Genomic DNA, 22018 nt, shown 5'->3' on the forward strand with positions numbered 1-22018 from the left:
AATAGAGTATTTTAAAGTCAATTGAAGTAAGGTTTTTCTATCTCTAGTTAAGCCACCAACTTGATATTTAGTTGGATTCATTTCTTTCCCTTAGTTTTCAATTTTGAAGTACTGACTATTCCTTTTTGACGTCGTTTTTGTTTTTCAATTTCTATGGTTTCAAAGTAAAAACTATGTAACAAGTTATATTCTATTCCTGTTTCCTAGACCCTGTTCTTTATCTCCCTCATAGGTAAATATTTTTTAAAAACAGTTTTAAATTAGATCTTCTGCTGTTGCTTTTCAAAAATGTAGAAAATATCTATATAAAAATCTTATTTACTTTCATTTCTTTTGCACAATGGTATATTTACACTAATGATAAAACTTGAAAATAGCATGCAACAGCCATAATATTTTTTTCATGTTACTTTCATTGCTCAACAATATAGACCATATTAATATTTACAGGTGTTTCTTTTTACAGCTGCATTATATTATGGTGTGTGGATTTACCAAAGTTTATCCAACAAGGTTTCAATAATGGACATTTGGGTCGTTTCCAGTTTGTACCTACCTTATTGGCATTTTGCCATGGATCTTTGGGATAGAGTCCTAAAAGTGGCATTGCTGGATCAAATGTGCAGATGAAAATTTGCTAAGAATTTTGAATAATATCTCCAAAGGGGTTAAACCATTTTCTACCACCACTGTAGAAGACTACCTATTTTCTCTTAGGCTTCCCAATAGATCATGTCATGATCTGATTTTCTTTTTTTTTTTTTGGTTTGATCTGAGGTGAGAAATAAATCTTCAGTGTAGTTTTAATTTGCGTTTCTCGTAAGCAAGATTGAACATCTTTTTGTTTCTGTAGCCTGCCTGCTTATACTTTTTTTTAAAAAACTTATTTTTTATTGGAGAATTCATCTTCTCAACTTTTAGGAGGTCTTTATATATTAGGGAATTGCCTTTTGTCTGTGATTTGTCACAAATTCTTTTTTCCAGTTTGACATTTGTATTTTGCCTTTATATATGGTGTTTTCTACTTTTTGTTCTTATTTTTGCTATTGGAGTTTTTTTTTTAGGGGAAAATAGGAAAATGTTTCCCATTTTAGGTAATAAAGAATTTAGTTCATATTTTCCTTTGGTACTTGTGTTAAAGATACTATCTTTAAAACATTTTTTTATTGTGAGAATTCTAAGCACACAGATATATAGAGAACACTGTAATGGACTCAGTTTATTCATTATCAATACATGGCCTGCCATTTTGTGAAGAGAGGAGGATTGAGTGGTTGTGGCCACATTGTCAACCTCCAGTAGCACTTCATTTCTCCCATGTAGAACTGGGAGTACGAGACTCAGAATCAAATCTCTTCCCTCTTCCCTCCTGCGAGGTTTTTTTTTTGATCTTTAGTTATTTTTTTTTTGCTTTCTCAGGAATCTTATTATCATATGCAATGGCTAGCAATGTCACCAACAAGACAGATACTCACTCCATGAATTCCCATAGACCCCCACTGGGAATCTCAAACCTTTGGTGGTCAAGAAGTCTGATGTGGAGGGAATCTTCACCAAATATGGCAAAATTGGGGGTTGCTCTCTTTGCAAGGGCTTTGCCTTCATTCAGAATGTTAATGAGAGAACAACCCTGGCTGCTGTAGCAGTAGAAGGATTGCTGGCCACGTTTTGGATATTAACCTGGCTGCAGAGCCAAGTGTGAATCAAGGAAAAGCAGATGTGAAAAGATCTGCAGGGGAGCTGTATGGCTCTTCATTTCACTTGGTCTGTGACTTTCAGTGGGATTCTTATGGCAGGATGTACAGTTACACAGCATGTGTTCCTCCTTCTCCTATTGCTCGGGCTGTGGTGCCCTTGAAATGCCAGCATGTGCCAACAGACACCTGACAAAGAGGTAAAAGTGGCTTCAATTGTAAGAGTTGACAGTGAGGTTCTTCTTCCAAGTCTAGAAAGTTAAAAAGAGATGACCTTTCGGCCATTAAGAAGGAATTAACCCAGATAAAACAAAAAGTGGATTCTTTGTTGGAAAACCTGGAAAAAATTGAAGAACAGAGTAAACAAGCAGTAATAGACATGAAGAATAAGTCAGAAGAGGAGCAAAGCAGCAGCTTCTTGAAGATAAATGAGACTAACATGAAGGTGTGGTTTAAGGGGAGTATGATGATTCTGATGAGGTAACAGACATATGGGATGATGATGATGATGAAGGGGGGTGACCAGCTGGAGTTGCTAAAGGATGATGACAGAGACAGCACCAATGGCAAGGATGACTCTTAAGAACACAGTGAGGTTTCAACATCTTATCTCACTATTTCTTTACCTAGGTATTGGTCTAGATCAAAATTTTCACTTCACCACATCCTTTCTCCTACTGGAGCACATGCTCACTGTTTACCCATCCTTATCCTTGCCTGCAATGTGCCTAGTCCCATTTTCACCTCCTTTGATGCACCTACTAGTTTTGTTAAGTCTTACCCTATAATGTATTGCTTTTGATTTTGATACCTTTTTATAACTTAATAAGAATGTATTTATTTAAAATCAGTACATAGTCTTGTTTTATCTATACCTCCATTCACTCTCCCTATCCCATATCATTTTGAAACAAATCTAAGATATCATCTGTAAATATTTTAGTATGTAAATGGTCTTTAAAAATTACATTATATGTTGCTAGTTTATAGAAATGCAATTAATTTTTGTATGATAAGTCTTTACTTTGATTAAATATTGCTTTAAAAATAATTTGTAGATTCATTTAGGTAAAAAAAATCTATGTAAAAAAAAATCCTATCATGAACGGAAAGAGAGGAAGTCAATAACTTAATGGAACATCTCAAGCAACTGGAGAAAGAAGAACACTTCAACCCCAAATGCAGCAGAAGAAAAGAAATAACCAAAATCAGAGCAGAATTAAATTAAATTGAAAACAAAAGAATTATACAACAGATCAATAAATCCAAAAGCTGGTTTTTTGAAAAGATCAATAAAATAGATAAACCTTTGGCCAACCTAACCAGGAAAAAAGAGTAAAATCTCTAATTTCATCAATCAGAAATGGTAATGATGAAATAACAACAGACCCCTCAGAAATTCAAAAAATCCTTAACGAATACTACAAGAAACTCTACTCTCACAAATATGAAAATCTGAAAGAAATCAACCAATACCTGGAAGCATGCCACCTACCAAGACTTAGCCAGAACGAAGTGGAAATGTCGAACAGGCCTATACCAAGTTCTGAAATAGCATCAACTATACAAAATCTCCCTAAAAAGAAAATCCCAGGACCAGATGGCTTTACTTCAGAATTCTACCAAACATTTAAAGACGAACTAGTACCTATACTACTAAACCTCTTCCAAAATATAGAAAAAGAAGGAATATTACCCAGCACATGCTACGAAGCAAACATCACCTTGATCCCCAAACCAGGGAAAGACCCAACAAGAGAAGAAAATTATAGACCAATATCACTAATGAATATAGATGCTAAAATACTCAATAAGATCCTAACAAACAGAATCCAACAACACATCCAAAAAATTATACACCACGACCAAGTCGGATTTATCCCAGGGTCTCAAGGCTGGTTTAATATACGTAAATCTATAAATGTAATTCAACACATAAACAAACTTAAAAATAAAGACCATATGATTCTTTCAATTGATGCAGAAAAAGCTTTTGATAATATCCAGCATCCCTTCATGATCAGAACACTTAAGAAAATTGGTATAGAAGAGACATTTCTTAAACTAATAGAGGCCATCTACAGCAAACCCACAGCCAATATCGTATTGAATGGAGTTAAATTGAAATCATTTCCACTTAGATCAGGAACCAGGCAAGGTTGCCCATTGTCTCCATTGCTCTTTAACATTGTAATGGAAGTTTTAGCCATTGCAATTAGGGAAGAAAAGGCAATCAAGGGTATCCACATAGGGTCAGAAGAGATCAAACTTTCACTCTTTGCAGATGAGATGATTGTATATCTGGAAAACACTAGGGATTCTACTACAAAACTTTTAGAAGTGATCAAGGAATACAACAATGTCTCAGGCTACAAAATCAACACCCATAAATCTGTAGCCTTTATCTATACCAACAATAACCAAGCCAAACAAACAGTCAAGGACTCTATTCCTTTCACAGTAGTGCCAAAGAAGATGAAATATTTGGGAGTATACCTAACAAAGGATGTGAAAGATCTCTACAAAGAGAACTATGAAACTCTAAGAAAAGAAATAGCCAAAGATGTTAACAGATGGAAAAACATACCATGCTCATGGCTGGGAAGAATAAACATTGTTAAACTGTCCATACTGCCCAAAGCAATATATAATTTTAATGCAATTCCTATTAAAGCTCCATTGTCATATTTTAAAGATCTTGAAAAAATAATACTTCATTTTATATGGAATCCGAAAAAACCTTGAATAGCCAAAGCATTACTGAGCAATAAAAACAAAGCAGGAGGAATCACGCTACCAGACCTGAGACTGTACTATAAATCCATAGTGATCAAAACAGCATGGTACTGGAACAAAAGAAGAGAAGTAGATGTCTGGAACAGAATAGAGAACCAAGAGATGGATCCCGCTACTTAACCATTATTTGATCTTTGACAAGCCAATTAAAAACATTCAGTGGGGAAAAGATTCCCTATTTAACAAATGGTGCTGGGTAAACTGGCTGGCAACCTGTAGAAGATTGAAACTGGACCCACACCTTTCACCATTAACTAAGATAGACTCTAACTGGATAAAAGATTCAAACTTAAGACGTGAAACTATAAAAATACTTGAAGAAAGTGTAGGGAAAACTCTTGAAGGAATCGGCCTGGGTGAATATTTTATGAGGAGGACTCCCCAGGCAATTGAAGCAGTGTCAAAAATACACTAGTGGGACCTGATCAAACTAAAAAGCTTCTGCACAGCCAAGAACATAGTGAGTAAAGCAAGCAGACAGCCCTCAGAATGGGAGAAAATATTTGTAGGTTATACCTCCGATAAAGGTCTAATAACCAGAATCCACAGGGAACTCAAATGTATTAACATGAAAAAACATGTGACCCCATCTCAGGGTGGGCAAGGGACTTGAAGAGAAACTTCTCTAAAGAAGACTGACACAAGATTTACAAACACATGAAAAAAAGCTCATCATCCTTAATCATCAGAGAAATGCAAATCAAAACTACTCTGAGGTATCACCTAACCCCAGTAAGAGTAGCCCACATAACAAAATCCCAAAACCAGAAATGCTGGCGTGGATGTGGAGGAAAGGGCACACTTCTACACTGCTGGTGGGAATGCCCACTAATACGTTCCTTCTGGAAGGATGTTTGGAGAACACCTAGAGACCTAAAAATAGACCTGCCATTCGATCCTATAATTCCTTTACTAGGTTTATACCCAGAAGACCAAAAGTCACAACATAACAAAGACATCTATACCAGAATGTTTATTTCAGCCCAATTCATAATTGCTAAGTCATGGAAGAAGCCCAAGTGCCCATTGACCCACGAATGGACTAGCAAATTGTGGTACATGTATACCATGGAATACTATGCAGCCTTAAAGAAAGATGGAGACTTTACCTCTTTCATGTTTACATGGATGGAGCTGGAACATACTCTTCTTAGCAAAGTACCTCAGGAATGGAAGAAAAAGTATCCAATGTACTCAGCCCTACTATGAAGCTAAATTATAGCTTTCACATGAAGACTATAACCCAACTATAGCACAAGACTGTGGGGAAAGGGCCAAGGAAGGGGAAGGGAGGGGGGAGGTTTTGGTGGAGGGAGGGTAATGGGTGGGGCCACATCTATGGTGCATCTTAGAATGGGTACAGGCGATTGCAGTAACGTACACAGCTATGATTTACCAATAAAAAAAAATCCTATCATGTAGTTACTATAGCTTTGCTTCCTGATTTCTAAATTGATATTAAATTAAAAAAATTAATGTTTTCATGCTTTGCTGACTAGAACTATAGAGAATTTAATTTTATAATGTTGAAGACAACAATTCTAACATTGTATTTTATATGTTTTGTATACTGTATGTTTCTGGTGGACACTTTTTTCTGCTTAATGAAGTTATTTTTGTTTTCTGACTTGCTATTGATTTTTAACATGAATGGGTTATAAATTTTGTTAACTTTTCTTCATCCAGAAAAGTTGAGACCATCATATGTTATCTTTTATTTATTTATTTATTTATTTATTTATTTTTATCGTTGGGGATTCATTGAGGGTACAATAAGCCAGGTTACACTGATTGCATTTGTTAGGTAAAGTCCCTCTTGCAATCATGTATTATTTTATTTTTTATTGTGCTAAAACATAAGACTTTCTATAACTAAACTAGACTTGCATTCCTGAGATATACATTAAAACATTGTAAATCTGGGTTCAATATGTAAATATGTTGTTCAGAATTTTGCATTCATCTTTACGAGTGAGTTTGGCTTATATTTTCTTTTTCTATTAAGACCTCATATTATTTCAATATCAAGGTTATACTACCCTCCTAAAATAAGTTGGGAAATGTTTTCTATTTTTGCATTCTCTGTATAAATTAAAAACATTTTTCTCCATGAAGGTTTAGGATAATTCATCTCTACAACCATTTGCATATGGTGATTTTTAGGGAAAGACTTTTAAGAACAATATTTGCAAAGGTTAATGGGATTATTGATGTTTTCTATTTCTTCTTGAGTCAGTTTTATTAAGTTATATATTTTTAATGGAATTTCATTAAAGTTTTAAATTATAAACCCATTTTCATTGATTATATTGTTTATTGGTGTCTCTTCTCTTGAAGATTCTCCCATAAATTTGTCTATTTTATTAGTATTTTAAAAAATAAACGTTTCATTTTGTTGTTTACTATTGTATCCCATTTTAAATTATTTTTTAATGATTAATGTATATTATTTAAACATTTTTATTCTTTCTATTCTATTAACATTAATTCTGTTTTTATTTTCTACCTTTTAATCAGTATTAAAGTTAGAAATGTTAGTATTTTTTATTTTTCTAACTTTTAATTAGTACTAAAGTTAGAAATTAGTATTTTGTTCATTAAATTACAGACTTTCTGCTTTTCTATTATAAACTTTAAAAGATATCTGTGCACTGCATTTATTTCAACTTGTATTTTAAACTTTATTTTTTTTAAATCTCTGAACAATTTAGAAGTACATTTTAAGGTTAAAACAGTTTTTTAAAAGTTGTCCTTTTAATACATTTTAAACTATATTTCAACCCTAGGCTCATTTGAAGCTAATTTGTTACAAATTTTAGAGAAATTATCATTTACATTATACTTATGCTTGTATCCACAGCCAAGATTGGATCACAAAGGTTTTTCTGATGACTCCATTTGGGGCAGGCAAGTGGATCTTTTTTTTTTTTTTTCATGCTCATCCTCTCATTGAGACTATAGCCTCTTTGAGTATTCCATTGTTATGTCGGGGTCTGATTTCAGCCTATCCATGCAGATTTAAGAGCCTAGTCTTTCATTTTGTAATTCACTATTGCTTCCCATACATCCAAGTCCATGTATTAACTTTTACACTCAGGACTGTCTTGACTCTCAAGTTTCCTTATTATTTTGATTCCAATTCCCTGTTAAATTTTATTTTTTTCCCCCAGTTGTTTATCTTTATTTATTTATTTATTTTTTTATGTAGAGACAGAGTCTCACTGTACCGCCCTCGGTAGAGTGCCGTGGCGTCACACGGCTCACAGCAACCTCTAACTCCTGGGCTTAAGCGATTCTCTTGCCTCAGCCTCCCGAGCAGCTGGGACTACAGGCGCCCGCCACAACGCCCGGCTATTTTTTTGTTGCAGTTTGGCCGGGGCTGGGTTTGAACCCGCCACCCTCAGCATATGGGGCCGGAGCCCTACTCACTGAGCCACAGGCGCCGCCCTGTTTATCTTTATTTTCTCATGGGTTCAACAATGTATTTAAAAGCATGCTTATTATAACATATTCAAGAAAAGGTATTTTGCATTGGATCATCTTCTCCCCCCAGAATATCTTATCTACCATATGCCTGCTATCTTGCAATATATTCTTTAAAAAAAAATTTCAAACATTATAGGGGTACATATGTTTTGGTTATATAAATTGCTTTTGTACAGTTTAAATCAAAGTTATAAGTGTACTATCACCCAATAGTATGCATTGTAACACTTCGGTGTGAATTTACCCTCCCCTCCAGTACCTCCCACCTGCTTGCTTTCCACTGAGTTTTATTGACAAATGTGCATATGGATATTGATTATTTAGTTCCAGTTTAATAGTGAGTACATGTATTTGTTTTTCCTTTCTTATGATACTTGATTTAGAAGATTAGTCTCCAGTTACATCTAGGTTTTTACAAAAGGTATTAGTTTGCTATTATTGTTTTTATGGCTCAGTAGTACTCCATGATATATATATATATATCACATTTTATTAATCCAATTATGTATTGATGGGCCCTTGGTTTGATTCCACATCTTTGAAATTGTGAATTGTGCTGCAATAAACATTCAAGTGCATGTGTCTTTTTGATAAAATGACTTTATTTTCCCCTTGGGTAAAATACATTATCCAAGTAGGATTGTTGGATCATATGGTATGTCTATTTTTAGTTTTTTGTAGTATTTCCATACAACTTTCCATAGAGGTTGTACTAGTTTGCAGTCCCACCAACAGTCTACAAGCGTTCCTTTTTCTTTGCACCCATGCCAGCATCTGTTGTTTTGGGATAGCTTATTGTGGTTTTGATGTACATTTCCCTGATGATTATATGATATTGAGCCTTTTTTCATATGTTTACTGGACATTAGTCTATCTTCTTTTGAAAAGCTTTTGTTCATGCCTTTTGTCATTTTTTCTGGGTTGTTTGATTTTTTTTCTTGCTGATTTGCTTGAGTTCTTCAAAGATTTTGGTCAGATGTATAGCATGCAAATGTTTTCTCCTATTCTGTAGACTATTTGCTTAATTGTTTTCTTGGCCATGCAGAGCTTTTTAATTTAAGCAGATCTCATCTGTGAATTTTTGTTATGATTGCTTTTGGGGTCTTCTTTGTTAATTCTTTGCCTATGCTGATGTCTGTAAGAGTTTTTCCAACTTTTTTTTTTCTCTAGAATTCCTTTAGTTTCATGCCTTAGCTCTAGGTCTGTTATTCATCTTCAATTAATTTTTGTGGGAGGTGAGAAATGTGGATCCTATTTCAATTTTCTACATGTGGCTATCTATTTTTTTTAGCCCCATTTATTGAATAGGAATTCAATTGACTGTCTGCTTTGTCAAAGATCAGATGGCAATGTGAGGATGGTTTTATATTTGGGTTTTCTGTTCTAATCTATTGGTCTATGTCTGTATTCTTGTGCCAGTACCATGCTGTTTTGGCTACAATAGCCTTGCAATATAACTTGAATTCTGATAAAGGGATGCCCCCCCGATTTGTCCTTTTTGCTTAAGGTTGCTTTGGCTATTTGGGCTCTTTTCTGGTTCCATATGAAGCATGGAATTATGTTTTTCTAGATCTGAGAAAAATGTGGTTGGTGTTTTAATTGGGATTGCATTAAATCTGTAGATCACTTTGGGTAGCACAGATATTTTAATAATGTTGATTCTGCCAATCTACCAACATTATTTATTATTCATTTGTTTATATCCCGTGCAATTTTCTTCCTCAGTGACTCATAGTTCTCCCTATAGAGGTCTTTTACTTCCCTGGGTAAACATACTCCCTATTTTATTTTCTTTGTGCTATTGTGAAAGTTATTGAAGCTTTGATTTGATTCTCAATTTGACTGTTGTTGGTGTATAGGAATGCTGTCAATTTGTGAATATTAATTTTGTAATCCGTGACTCTGCTGAATTTATTTATCAATTTCAGGAGTCCTTTGGCAAAACTCTTGGAATTTTCTTTTCTAAATTATTTTTTAATTATGTTTTTTCAAAGTCTCAAAAAATAGACAACTAATATTTATAAATAAAAATAGAAGATAATTTCAAAGAACAGATCGTGCCAAATCTCATAGACAATAGAAAAAGAAGAAATACTTCAAAATCATTCTACCTCATCTGGATATACCTGATATTAAAATTGGAAAAAATATATTATTATAAAGGGAAATTACAAACATATTTCATTTATAAATGAGGATGCAATATCCTAAACAACATATTAACAAGTTGAATTAAAAATTATTGTTCAAAGAATGTACTTTGGTAAAAATTAAATCCAATTTATGTGAGAATTAGTCACTATTTTCTTTTCTTTTTTTTCTTTTCCTTTCCCTTACCACCTCCCTCCTTCCCTCTCTGTCTGCTCTCCCCTTGCCCCACCCCCACTGTGTCATTAATTGTCATTAATCGTCCTCATATCAAAGTTGAATACATATCGGATTCATGCTTCTCCATTACTGTGATTCTTCACTAAGAATAACATGTTCCACTTCCATTTGGGTTAATACAAATGCTGCAAAATCTCAATTTTTTTAAATGGCTGAATAGTATTCTATGGTATACATATACCACAGCTTGCCAATCCATTCTTGGGTTGAGGGGCATTTAGGCTGTTTCCACATTTTAGCAATTGTAAATTGAGTTGAGATAAACAGTCTAGTACAAGTATCTTTCTAATAAAAGGTTTTTTTTCCTTTCTGGGTAGATGCCCAGTAATGGGATTGCAGGATCAAATGGGAGGTCTAGGTTGAGTTCTTTGAGTTTTCTCCATACTTCCTTCCAAAAAGGTTGTATTAGTTTGCAGTCCCACTAGCAGTGTAAAACTGTTCCTTTCTCTCCACTTCTATGCCAGCATCTGCAGTTTTGAGATTTTGTGACATGGACCATTCTCACTGGGGTTAGATGATATCTCAGGGCGGTTTAAATTTGCATTTCTCTAATAATTTGGGATGATGACCATATTTTCATATATTTGCTAGCCATTCATCTGTCTTCTTTAGAAAAGGTTCTGTTCATCTCTCTTCCCCATTGATGTATGGGATTGTTGGCTTTTTTTCATGTGGATTAATTTAAGTTCTCTATAGATCCTAGTTATTAACCTTTTGTCTGATTCAAAATATGCAAATATCCTTTCCCATTAGGTAGGTTGTGTATTTGCTTTGGTTGTTGTCTCCATAGATGCACCGAAGCTTTTCAGGTTAATTAAATCCCATTTGTTTATATTTGTTGTTGCAATTGTCACGGCAGTCTTCTTCATAAAGTCATTCCCCAGGCTGATATCTTCCAGTGTTTTTCCTATACTTTCTTTGAGGGTTTTTATCATTTCATGCCTTAAATTTAAGTCCTTTATCCATCTTGAATCAATTTTTGTGAGTGGTGAAAGGTTTGGGTCCAGTTTCAGTCTTTTATATGTGGATACCTAGTTCTCCCAGCACCATTTATTGAATAGGGGGTCTTTCCCCCATTGTACATTCTTGTTTGGTTTATCGAAAATTAGGTGGTTGTAAGTTGTTGGTTTCATTTCCTGGTTTTCTATTCAATTTGAAATGTCTATGTCTCTATTTTTGTGCCAGTACCATGCTGTCTTGACCACTATGGCCTTGTAGTACAGCCTAAAATCTGGTTTGGTGATACCCCTGGCTTTGTTTTTATTACTAAGAACTGCCTTAGCTATACAGGGGCTTTTCTGGTTCCATACAGAATGCAGAATCATTTTTTCCAAGTCTTGAAACTAGGGTGTTGGTATTTTAATAGGGATGGCATTGATTAAGTGGATTGCTCTGGGAAGTATAGACATTTTAACAATGTTGATTCTTCCCAGCCATGAGCATGGTATGTTCTTCCATTTGTTAAAGTTCTCTGCTATTTCCTTTCTTAGGGTTTCATAATTTTCTTTATAGAGGTCCTTCACCTTTTTTATTAGGTATATTCCTAGGTATTTAATTTTCTTTTTCTTTGGGGATATGGTGAAGGTGAGTTGTGAGTTGTGTCCTTAATTAGCCTCTCAGCTTGGCTGTTGTTGGCATATACAAAGGCAACTGACTTGTGGACATTGATTTTAGATCCTGAGACATTACTGCATTTTTTGATGACTTCTAAGAGTATTGTGGTTGAGTCTTTGGGGTTCTCTAAGTATAAGATTATATTATCAGCAAAGAGCCAGAGTTTGGCCTCCTCTGCTTCCATTTGGATGCCCTTTATTTCCTTGTCTTGCCTAATTGTATTGGCTAGAACTTCCAGCACTATGTTGAATAGTAATGGTGACAGAGGTTCCAGTTCTAAGTGGAAAAGCCTTCAGTTTAACTCCATTCAGTAAAATATTAGCTGTGGGTTTGTCATAGATAGCTTCAATCAGTTTCAGAAATGTGCCACCTATGCCTAAAATCTTCAGTGGTGTAATTAGAAAAGGATGCTGTATTTTATCAAATGCTTTTTCTGCATCTATTGAGAGGATCAGATAGCCTTTTTTGTTTGTTTGTTTATGTTGATATGGTGAATAATGTTTATGGATTTATGTATATTAAACCAGCCTTGCATCCCTGGGATGAAACCTACTTGATCATGATGTATGACTTTTTTGATGATAAGCTGTAATCTATTGGCTAGGAGTTTGTTGAGAATTTTTTGCATCTATATTCATTAGTGAAAGTTCTCCTTTTTTAGTTGTGTCCTTTCCTGGTTTTGGTATCAGAGTGATGTTTTCTTCATGGAATGTGTTGGGAAAGATTTCTTCCTCCTCAATTTTTTGGAATAATTTTTGCAATATAGGAATAAGCTTTTCCTTGAAGGTTTGATAGAATTCTGGTGTGAGGCCATCTGGCCCCGGGCATTTTTTTGTTGAGAGATTTTTTTATTGTTTCTTTGATATCAGTGCTTGAAATTGGTCTGTTCAGGAGATCTATTTCATCCAAGCTAAGTCTAGGGAGAGAGTGTAATCCCAAATATTGATCCATTTTCTTCACATTGTCAAATTTCTGGGCTCTCTGTGGGGTCAGTTGTTATTTCCCCTTTATCATTGCTGATTGAGGTTACTAGAGATTTTACTTTTTTATTTCTAGTTAATCTGGCCAAAGGTTTACCTATTTTATATATTTTTTCAAAAAACCAACTCCTTGGTTCATTAATTTTCTGAATGATTCTTTTGTTTTCAATTTCATTAATCTCTGATTTAATTTTGGATATTTCTTTTCTTCTGCTGGGTTTAGACTTAGATTGTTCTTCTTTTTCCAATTCCATAAGGTGGCTTGTAAGTATGTTGATGTGCTCTCTTTCTGTTTTTCGAATGTAGACTTCTAAAGCGATACATTTCCCCCTCAGGACTGCTTTTGCTGTATCCCACAGGTTTTGGTAGCTTGTGTCTTCATTGTTGTTATGCTGAAGGAAGTTAATGATTTCCTTTTTTATTTCTTCCTTCACCCAACTGTCATTCAGCAAAAGATTGTTTAACTTCCATGCCTTTATGTGAGGTTGAACATTTTTGTTGGAGTTGAGTTCCACTTTTAGTGCCTTGTGGTCTGAGAAGATGCAAGGTAAAATTTCAATTCTTTTGATTCTGTTGAGGTTTGTTTTGTGGCCTAGGATATGATCAATTTTGGAGAATGTTCCATGGGGTGATGAGAAGAATGTATACTCTTTACCTTTGGGATGGAGTGTTCTATATATGTCTATCAAGCACAGTTGTTCTATGGTCTCATTTAAATCTCTTATATGTTTGTTTAATTTATATTTAGAAGATCTGTCCAGCTCTGAGAGAGGGGTATTAAAGTTCCCTGTTATCATGATGTTATAGGATATCATATTGCTCAGACTAAGTAAGGTCTGTTCAAGAATCTGGGAGCATTTAAATTGGATGCATAAATATTTAGAATTGAAATGTCTTCTTTTTATATTTTTCTCTTGACCAATATGAAGTGACCATCATTGTCTTTTTTGACTTTAGTTGCTTTAAATCCAGATATATCTGAAAATAAGATTGCAACCCCTCTTTTCTCCTGATTCCGTTTGCCTGAAAAATTGACTTCCAACCCTTAACTCTGAGTTTTAATTTGTCTTTTGATGTGAGGTGTGTTTCCTGCAGACAGAGGATAGATGGCTTGTGTTTTTTAATCCAATCAGCCAATCTATGCCTCTTCCGTGGGGAATTCAAGCCATTAACATTTATTGAGATAATTGATAAGTATGGTAGCATTCTATTCATCTTATTTTGTGAAAGTCCATTGCTTAGTTTTGAAAGTCTTTTGCATCATTGTGGAAGCTAGGTTCTGTTCCTTAATTTCTGGGTGTTTACTTTGCTGAAGGTCCATTGTTATGGTCAGTGTGTAGAACAGGTTGAAGTATTTCCTATAAAGCTGGTTTTGTTGTGACAAATTTCCTCAATGTTTGCATATCAGTAAAAGATTTGATTTCTCTGTCACTTTTAAAGCTTAGCTTAGCGGGATATAGAATTCTGGGCTGGAAATTGTTTTGTTTAAGTAGATTAAAGGTAGATGATCATTGTCTTCTGGCTTGAAAAGTTTCATTAGAGAAGTTTGTGGTCACCCTGATGGATTTGCCCCTGTAGGTCAGTTGGTGCTTACTCTTGGCAGCTTACAAAATCTTTTCTTTTGTCTTGACTTTAGATAGATTCATAACAATGTGTCTTGGAGAAGCTCTATTTGAGTTGAAGTGACTAGGGGAATGATATCCCTCTGATAGGAGTATGTCAGAGTCTTTGGTAATATTTGGGAAATTTTCATTTATAATATTCTCTAGAATGGCTTCCATTCCTCTGGGGCATTCTTCTTCCCCTTCAGGGATTCCTATAACTCATATGTTTGAATGCTTCATAGAGTCCCATGATTCTGTCAGTAAACGTTCTACTTTATCTCTCTTCTTTTCTGCCTCTTTAACTATCTGAGTTATCTCAAGAGCTTTGTCCTCTACTTCTGAGATTCTTTATTCTTCATGATCTAATCTGTTGCTGATACTTTCTATTGCACCTTTAAGTTCCCTAATTGACTGCTTCAGTTCCTTCAGCTCTGCTATATCCTTTCTATATTTTTCATATCATTCATCTTTTATTTGATTCTGTTTTTGGATTTCCTTTTGGTTATTTTCCACTTTCTCAGCAATTTCCCTCATTGTTTTTCGGTTGTATTCCACTTTCTCAGCAATTCCCTTCATTATTTTTTGATTGTTTTCCACTTTCTCAGCCATTTCCTTCATTGTTTTCATCATCTGTATTTTAAATTGCCCTTCTGTCATTTCTAACATTTCTTTATAGGTGGAATCTTCTGCTATAGCTACCTCACAGTCCCTTGAAGGGGTTGCTCTGGACTGGTATTTCATGTTGCCAGGATTTTTCTGCTGATTCTTCTTCATGAGTGTTTTATTGTATCTGTTTCCTTGCTCTAATTTTCCTTTCACCTCTTGCTCTTTAGTTACTGTGCCTCTGGCCTAAAGTTTTAATGAGTCCTTTTGGTATGGGACAGAAGGATGAGAAGATTGAAGAGCAAGAAGGAAAAAAAGATTTAAAAAAGAAAGAAAAAAGAGAAAGAAGATGGGGTGAGTAAAAGGAAATATTGACAAAAAGGAGAGGCACTGAAAGAAGGAGACAGGAGTAATATAGATGGATAACAGGGTACTTTGACCCAACCTTAAAACCCCCCAGTCTCTGGGAGTGCTGGGTTGGGTGGTTCCCTTGAGGTCAGCAGCTCTTTGCCAACCTGTTCAGATACAGTACTCCACCTCCACCAGGTAGAGAGGAAAGACAAAACTACTATAAATCAAACCAAAATAAACAAACAAAACCCTTATGGGATAAAATTGGGGAAACCCCCCCAAATAATTTGCTAGAAACACTAGCAAAAATGAAGTTCTAATTGTTAAAGAAAGCAAAAATGGAAGATTGTATTTAAACTAGAATAGTGAAGAAAAAAAGGAAAGAAAAAGAAAAATGTAGAGAAATAATGTTGAAATTAAGAAAACAACAACCAAAAAAAAAACCCCCCCAAAAATCAAAAAAATGCAAAACCAAAAAACCAAAACAGTATATATATCTTGCTGAATATTGTCTGGGCAAGAGGTGATCTTCTGAGGTATGAGATGTTAATCACAATGTTGATACAGCTGTATGAGATGGAAACTGGGGGCCTCTGCTGATTTCTCAGACCCCACAGGCTTGGGAGCCCAAATGTCTCCTCAGCTTGCTTAAAAGACATTCCAAACCGTAAACTTTGGCTAAGCAGAAGCTTTCCAAGGAAAGCACTTTTTTCTGGGATCTCTCCTGGCATGGCTGCCTGCTTATCCAGTGCACCAAAACCGGTCTCACTCTATGCCCCTGAGGGCCAAGGCTGTTAATCTGCCAAACACATAGATCTCCGCTCTTCCCCAGCATCTCAGTCCCTGCCTTTGGGGAGGTCAGCCACTAGATTACTTGCCCAAGGTCTCCCAGCCAATCCCCTCGCTGTGACCACAGGGGCAGCTCCTCCACAGTGGCTGTGTGGAAAGCCCACAGCTGAACGATATTAGCTCCTTTCTAGCTCAGTGTCTCAGTCCGGGGCCCCAGACAACACCCAAAGTCGTCTGCACACCTGCCCAAGTGGAATTTTATTCCACTGAGAAAATACATGGCATAATTTCTTTTTAAAAAAATTTGTTGAGACATGTTTTGTGGTCTAAGGTGTGATCAGTCTTAGAAAATGTTCCATGTGCTCATGAGAGGATTGTATATTCAGTTATGTTTTGGGTAGTATGTTCTGTAAATGTCTGTTAGACCCACTTGGTCTAGAATATTGTTTAAGTCATGTTTTTCTTTCTTTATTTCTTTTCTTTTTTGAGAGGAGGGATTCATGTGTTTCTTTATTTACTTTCTGCTCAGAGGATACATCCAGTTTTGTCAGTGGATGCTGAAATCCTCAAATATTATGATATTGCTGTTTATCACTTTTTTTTTTTTTTTTGGTCTAATAGGGTTTGAAGTCCTCAGCTATTATGATATTGTCATTTATCACTTTAAACAAATCTAATATGGTTTCTTTAATAAACCTGGGTGCACCTGTGTTAGGTGCATAAATATTTAGATTTGTTATGTCTTCTTGAATTGCTTCTGTTACCCATTATATGATGACCATTTTTGTCTTTCTTTACTTTAGTCTATGTTATCTGATATGAGTATATCAGCTTTCTTTTCATTTGCTTTTGCATGGAATATTGTTTTCTATCCCTTCACCTTGAATCTGAATGAGTCCTTGTGGATCAGATGCATTTCCTGGAGATAGCAGATATCTGGCTTATACTTTTTTTTATTCATTCAACCAGCCTGGTCTTTTGAAAGGGGAGTTCAGTCCATTCACATTTATTTAAAGAATTGATAAATGGGGTAGATTTCTGTTTGAGATTTCTGCTCATTTTGTTAAGTAGAATTTTATTGCTTTGTTTTACCTCTTGACTCATTGTGGTATCTGGGCTCTGAACTTTAGCATCTGGATGATTTTATGCTGGTGTGTATCTATTATGGTGGTCACATCTGAGTACTTACTGCAGGGTAGGTCTGGTCATGACAAATGGTCTCAGTGTTTTCTTGTCAGAGAAGGTCTTTATTTCTCATTTATATAAGAAACTTAGTTTTTCATGATACAAAATTCTAGGGTGGGCATTACTCTGTTTGAGAAAACTGAGAATGGGACTCCAGTCCCTTTTGGCCTCAGTTGAAGTGCCTGAAGTTAGTTTGATGGGTTTTCCTTTCTAAGTTACCTGGTGCTTTTGCCTGGTTTGTAAGAGTTCCTCTTGCTGTTAACTTTGATCAGTCCGATGACTATGTGAGTGTCTTTTGGTGATGAATTGCCTAGAAGTTTGTTCAACTTCTAGTGCCTAGAAGTCCAAATTTCTAGCAAGTTCTGGGAATTTTTCCTTGTGTATTTCCTCAAATAGATTTTCCAGCCCTTATGGAAGCCCCCAAGCATGCCTATGGAACTCCTGTGATCTTATGTTACGCATGATACCATATTTTTTGTAGGCTTTGTTAATTCCTCTTATTTCTTTGTTTTTTCTTTGACTGAGTTGTTTAATTTAAACATGTTATCTTCTAATCTGAGATCCTTTCTTCTGCTTGATGTAGCCTATCCTTAAGGTTTTCCACTGTGTTCTATAGTTCTCTGAATTAATTTTTCATTTCTTGAAGCTCTGCTTGATTTTTTAAATAATTTGGTTGCTTTAGTGAATTTTTCATTGATTTCCTGTTTTTATAGTTTCTTTGTGTTGTGTTTCTATTTTCTCTTATCTTTCATTGGGCTTCCTCACAAGACATTCTTTATCAGTCATTGCAATACTCTTATTTTGGTTGGCTTCACAGGTACAGAGTTATTGTTTCCTTTTGGGGGTGTCCTTTCACTCTGATTTTTCATGTTTCTGGTATTTTTTCACTGATTCCTACTCATCTGGAACAGCTGTCAGTTGTTATTTTTGGATTTTCTTTTATTTAGATAATGGCATGCCCTGTTTAATCTCTGAGACAGTAGGTAGTACTTGTGGATGAGACTCAACCATACCCTATATGAATAAGTCAGCAAATGCTGTAAAGGGTGGACAAGTCGACCCCTTGGTCATTAGGTGTCCCTTGCCAAAAGGAATAGGCTACAGTGTTGTTTTTGGGTCTTATGTCTGCTTCTAGCCTCTCAGGAGAAGCACTTAATTGCCGTAGGTGGAGAGTAGAACTTCAGGTGAGTCCTTATTCTCTGCCACAGCAGAGATAGGTGGGGAAGTGCAGCTGGATAGAGTTGGGTTGGTTGAGCTTACCCTCAGGCCAACCTCCACCATAAATGTGATGCAGGTTGGAAAGCTTTCTGCCTAGGCTTCTGGCCTGAGTTGGGAGAGCTGCCTTGTAAGCATGCTGCAGCTTGGATCCACATTGCACTCTCCCCTCTGATCTGCCCATGCATGCACCTTCACCCCACCAAGGCTAATTCACAAATCTCCCCTCTGTATACCTGAGCAATGAGACTGAAATCTGGTAGTACAGGATCTGGCTTATAGGCCTGGCCCTAGGTCCCCAAAGGTCATTCCCTTGCTAGGAAGAAGCACACTGGTCACAAGTTCCCCACAGTGTGCTAAGTAGTTTTAATGTCCTCCCCCCTTCCCACCTCAAGGAAAGCCCTGTTCTAATAGAGTTCCTGGGCAAGCAACAAGTAGAAGGGCCAGTGGGCAGGGATCTCACAGTCTGAACACTTCTCTATCCACTGCAGGACCTTAGAGGGAAGGTCTAAGCCTTACTCTCTAAGAAGACTTGGTGTGGTGGCTCAATTTTCTTTCTTGGTAACCATGGCTGGGGAAAGGAAAGGGGGGAAAAAAGGAGTCTGGATAGAGTACAGCTAGCAGTCTGGTTGTGTCCATCTATTTCTCTGGGAGGCTGCCTGCCCAGAAGGTCCAGGCACCGGAGGTCAGGCAGATTACCTAGGACCCAGTGGACCCCTGTAACTCCTGTAGTCTGGGCTGGAGTTCATAAATGTCTCTGTGGGAACAAGCAGTGGGTAGTAAAGCAAGATGGCACCTGCCATCCTGGCTTAGAGTCTGTGGAGACAGGAGGCACCTCAGGGGGCTTAGAGCCTAATGCTAAGTCCACAGGAAGTTCCCAGCTCACCTACAGCAGCAGCCTCTAGTTTTATGTGGGTAAAAAGTCCCTCCAGCAGCTTGGGAACCCACTGACTGTCAGAGATTCAAGGGAGGCAGAAATAAACCACTCCACCTACCCTTCTCATTGGATTCCAAGTCTCTCAGAAGTTGATCTCTGACAACAGCTTGCTTCTTTATATCTCTTCTCACGAGTCTCCTGAAGGTTCTGGCAATCTTCCGTCAGACCCAAACCTGATCTATGTTTGTCTGTTTGTTCACTTTTTCCTTTTCATTGAAAACTTTTTACTAAGATGCTCTGGCAGTTGGTGTTTCTGGTAGGCCATCTTGCAAAGTATTCTTAAGCAGTCTGTTTCACTCTTTTCCTTTCTCAATATATTCTCCACAAAGTAACTGAAATATTATTTTTACCATATCAATCAGATTAAATTATACGTAGACTATGATTCAAACTCTACCATGGCATTCAAGGCCTGTGTGTTCTCTTCAAACTTATCTTCTACCTATTCATTATACTGACTTTCATCAGTCACATTATCTTTCTATTTCTTTATTGGATGATCTTATTATTACCTTAGATATTTATTGATCTGTCTCCTTTGCCTTAAATAGTCTTTTCCAAGATTTTTATGGACAGGTTTCTTTTATCATTCAGATTTCAACCCAAATGTCACTTCTTCAGAGAACACTTCTTTGACCATTCCATCTAAAGTTTTACCTCCACAACTCTCACATAACCCTAGTTATTTTTCAGAGTTCTTATTGCCAACTGAAATTATCTTATTGGTTTACTTGCTAATTATTTCTCTCTCCTCACTAGGATATAAGCTCCATGAGGACAGGAATATGATTCTTTAATGCCTAGATAGTTTAAGTATTCAATATACATTTATCAAATGAAATTAATTAAAACAATATTTACTGAATACTTGCTATGAGCCAGACACTGTTCTAGATGCTTAGGATAAATAAGTGAAGTGAAAAAATAAAGATCCCTGCTTTGTAAAGCTTCTATTCAAAGGAGTAGGTAGGTGTTAAGTAATACGCATACTACATAAGTAAGTTATACAGTACCTTAGAAGGTTACAGTACAATGGAAAAATAAAATAAAGTAGAATAGTGTGGAGAGGCAGTTTGTAAGTTTTAAACACCATAGGTTAGGCCTTATTAAGAAAGTGCTATGGGAACAAAAAAATGAAGTGAGAGACTCAGCTGAGTCTTGGGAAGAATATTCCAGACTGAGAGAATAGCATGCGTAAGGTCCTTGGGGGCAAAGCGATGAGTTAACTGAGGGAAGAAGGAGATGAATTTAAAGAGGTAATTGGATATAAATTTAGAGAGGGAACCTTATTATAGGGATTTTGGTTTTTCCTTTGAGTAAATAGAAACCAGTGGAGAGTTCTGAGCTGAGGAGTGATACAATCTGACTTCCTTCTGAAAGGATTGCTCTAGGCTAGGAATAGTGTCTCATGCCTGTGATCCCAGGACTTTGGGAGGCTGAAGAGGAGAATTGCTTGAGCCCAGCAGTTTAAGACTAGATTGGGAAAAGTAGATTGCCCCATTTATAAAAAAAAAAAAAAAATTAGCTGGGTGTGGTGGCATGCATCTGTAGTCCTAGCTACTACAGAGGTTGAAGCAGGAGGATCACTTGAGCTCAGGAGTTTGAGGTTATAGTGAGCCATCACGATGCCACTGCACTCTAGGCCAAGTGACAGACCAAGATCCTATCTTTAAAGAAAAAATATTGTTTTGGCCAGTATGTCAAGAGTAGACTGGGGCAAGGATAGAAGCAGAGAAACCTATACCAAAAGGCAGTTATTATAAGGGAAGGGATAGCAAGAGATGATGGTGGCTTAAACTAGGTCTAGGTGACAGTGGAGGTGGTGAGAAATGATTGGATTCTAGAAATATTTTGCCAATTGAGCCAACCAGATTTGCTAACAGTATAGACATAGCTTATGAAAGAAAGAGAGCCATCAACTATGACAGCAAGAACTGGAAGGATGCCATTGTCACAGCTGATAGGAAGACCATGAGTAAAGTAAGTTTTAGGGAAAAGATAAGAAGTTTTGAATATGTTGAATTTAGACATACAAGTGATAATGTGTATATTGAGTGGGCAGCTGGAGTTTGGAGTGGGAAAGAGAAAGAAATTTGAGAGTAGTTAGCATAAGATGATATTTAAAATCTAGGGATTGAATGTAAGGGGAGAAGAGGAGAAGGGCAAGGACTGAGCACTTGGTGACTTCAAGATTAATTAGTCCAGGAGACGGGGAGGAATCAGCTAAGATCTAGAGAAGCAGCCACCATCAATGAGCTAGGAGAAGAACCAGGATACTCGTGTGCTGGAGCCACATATGGATGTTACGTGACCATCTTCTTTCTGTAAATGCATGCTTTTTGAAATTTCTATAAACATACTAAAAATGATGATTTT

General features: G+C 36.2%; 1 pseudogene; it reads left to right on the forward strand.

Moving 5' to 3' along the window:
- The first annotated feature begins 1439 nt into the window (after positions 1-1439).
- On the forward strand, positions 1440-2277 carry LOC128591343 (heterogeneous nuclear ribonucleoproteins C1/C2-like; annotated as a pseudogene).
- Positions 2278-22018: the final 19741 nt, after the last annotated feature.

Source organism: Nycticebus coucang, chromosome 8 (assembly GCF_027406575.1).
Source record: "Nycticebus coucang isolate mNycCou1 chromosome 8, mNycCou1.pri, whole genome shotgun sequence".
Taxonomy (NCBI): Eukaryota; Metazoa; Chordata; class Mammalia; order Primates; family Lorisidae; genus Nycticebus; species Nycticebus coucang.